The sequence below is a fragment of the Balaenoptera musculus genome, chromosome 13, assembly GCF_009873245.2.
Source record: "Balaenoptera musculus isolate JJ_BM4_2016_0621 chromosome 13, mBalMus1.pri.v3, whole genome shotgun sequence".
NCBI classification, from domain to species: Eukaryota; Metazoa; Chordata; class Mammalia; order Artiodactyla; family Balaenopteridae; genus Balaenoptera; species Balaenoptera musculus.
The window spans coordinates 38,484,650-38,487,742 of NC_045797.1; positions in this window are offsets into that span (position 1 = coordinate 38,484,650).

Consider the following 3,093-nt stretch of genomic DNA (forward strand, 5'->3'; position numbering starts at 1 on the left):
CTTGTGTTCAATACCTGGTTATATGTGGCCTAAAGAGAGAAGTTTGTTTAGGGACCAGTGAATTTTTTGTTAGTGAGTCCTGCCAAACTTTACCTTAATATTTTAAATTTCCCTTTCTAAATAATAGTTTGAAATGTCAGATAGTACCTGCTAAGAAGAGGGTGAGATAGCGATGGCTGAGCCAAATGTTTCTTCAAAACACGCAGTTTTTCCTACCATTTCAGAAGCTGCCAATGCCTGGTGAGATACTTCATCAAAGCTCTAATGGGCCAGCTTATTTCAGAAAATGGACCAGAGCCATGGCTGCATAAATGCAGCTTTGCACAACTATGGCGCTCGTGCTTGGAGCCAGTTGGATCAGGAGACCTGTCCCTAAACTAATGTATCCCGTGTCCTGGTCTTTATTAATAAAGTTAGTTATAAAATAGGTGCACTGTGTTCGACCACTGTGAGAGTAAGTTCTTTAATAGCAACTTTGGGTCAGATTTCTGCATTAGAATTTCTTTTTATCTTTTCCTGAAGCTTATAACTACTTCTTCCTCTTGATGTTTATTTGGATTTAGCAATGTGGATATTGTTGATGGCCTTTGTAAAAGTATTTTCAATGGCATTGTGGGGTCAGAGGTGCAATTAGGGTGGATTTTAAGAGAGAATAGGAGTCAGTAGAAAAAGCATGTGTATACCAGTGGTCTTTAAACTAGGACACACAAAGACTTTCCAAGGGACTAATTTTCAGGTCTTCAATTTCATATAAACTCTTTTCTAAAATTGCATTTTCCTAAAAACACTCTTCTTGAGAGCAGGCCTGTGTTGTGGGCACAGGTTCCCCTTTCCCACTTCAGCTTCCACAGTCACTCTTTTCCCTTTTTCCAAAAGAAAGGCATACATCTCCTCCTTGTATGACAATGGCATGTTGCCCCAGGGTGCAAAATGTCCAGGGATGACAAGCAGAGGGACAATTCACAACATTGACATTGAGTTGAGAAAGCAGTAACTCCAATAAATTATTTTGAATGTTGGGTGTTTTCATATTCTTTCAACAAAATTGAAGAAGATGATAATGTGATAATAGTACACAGAGTCATTTGGGGCATTAATTTAGGAGTCCAAAGAAATGACTGATATTGCTGCAACAGATTTTCTTCTATTTCTGTCTACTTAGTAATGTGAACAAGTTTCTTATCACAAAAAAATGAAAAATTGGAATTTAATTGATGCTGAGCCCCATCATTCTGAGCAGTAAGCTATCATCAAAGATATAAGCCAATCAGGGAATTCTCTGGCAGTCCAGTGGTTAGGACTCCGCGCTTTCGCTTTCACTGCCAAGGGCCTGGGTTTGATCCCTGGTTGGGGAACTAAAATCCTGCAAGCCATGCAACCAGAAAAAAAAAGAGAGAGAGAGAGAGAGAAATATAAGCCAATCAAAAAAATCTACTCATTTCACTTAAGATAGCATTTCCAATAAAATTTTACTTCAATGTGATTTTGATCTGTTATGTTTTAATAATTACAACAAATTCACAAGCCACTTTAACTTTTAGAGACTTCTGGTCACAGGAAAAATGTAAACATTTTAATTTCATATACTTTTTTTTCAAGAAAGTATGATAGGGCTTCCCTGGTGGTGCAGTGGTTAAGAATCCGCCTGCCAAGGCAGGGGACAAGGGTTTGAGCCCTGGTCCGGGAAGATCCCACATGCCGCAGAGCAACTCAGTCCGAGAGCCACAGCTACTGAGCCTGAGCTCTAGAGCCCACAGGCCACAACTATTGAAGCCCGCGCACCTAGAGCCTGCGCTCTGCAACAACAGAAGCCACCGCAATGAGAAGCCCTCGTACCTCAATGAAGAGTAGCCCCCACTCGCCGCAACTAGAGAAAGCCCCCGTGCAGCAACGAAGACCCAACACAGCCAAAAATAAATAAATAAACTTTAAAAAAAAAAAAGTATGATAGGTAATCAATAGAAGACTTTGAAGCATAAGATATGTTACATTAGGATAAAATTCTATGAAGAAAGTGAATTAGAACTAGGAGTTAAACTTAAAAAAAGGAATGATGTAAAATTTGTGCGCTAAAGACGAGCTTTTTAAATTGTTTTTGGTTTTCTAGTGAATGATGAATATCATGTTTAGATTTACTGATATATTTTAAAGACTGATGTGGCAGTGTTAAAACACCAATATTTACAATATTCTGGAAATTATAGCCTTTGCAACTATATAAACAATGTGAAAAAATTTAAAAGTTAAACTAATAACGTGCCAAGGGGGTACATAGCTTTACAAAATTCTTCTAGGGTGTTGTAAGCAAAAAACTTTGAAGACCACTACTGAGGAAAAATTCTTTCAGGTTTTGCTGTGAGGGAGAATGGAGAAATGGGATAGTGGCTGAAGGGTAAATATTGGGTCAAGAGGGATGATATAAAGTATGAGATGAGGCATGTTTTGAAGCTGATGGGAGTGGAGGGGAGGAAAAATTCTTCTCTACCCTCTTAGGGTCTCCAGGTGGGCTTCAGAATTAAGCTAACATTAGGACAGATGAGCAGGAGAAAGGTATACAAGTTTTATTAAATTTTTACATGTACATGGGGCCTTTACAAGAGACTGAAGGCCTGAAGAATTGACTAGATTAGAAAGTTTTTATACCTTTTAGACGAAGACACCATAAACTTGTGAAGAAATGACAAGATAAAGGGGTTTGGGCTGGTGCAGTAAATTAAAGGAAAGTGGCTTCAAGATATATTGGGGCAGGGAAAAACAGATGAGTTATTTTAGTAAGTTTGTTTGTAGAGATCTATTTCAGCATTGATTCCCAGTCTATGGTGATAAAAGTTTTCTTCTCTTCCTGGTACAGGGAGGACACCTTTCTCATGCGAAATTTTATGGTGTTTTTTAGGTAGAAAAAAGGAGGCCAGAGAGCCCTTCCTGCATCTGCTGTTTCTTAAGTGCCCTTGGCTCAAAATAATCAATATGCCAAAGTGACATATTTTGGGGTGGTATGTCCTGATAGAGCTGATGTAGGAGAGGGGAGTGAAGTTCTAGGCCAGTGAGAGCCAAAGGGATCCAGGGTAGAAGCAGAGTGATTGGTCAATTTTG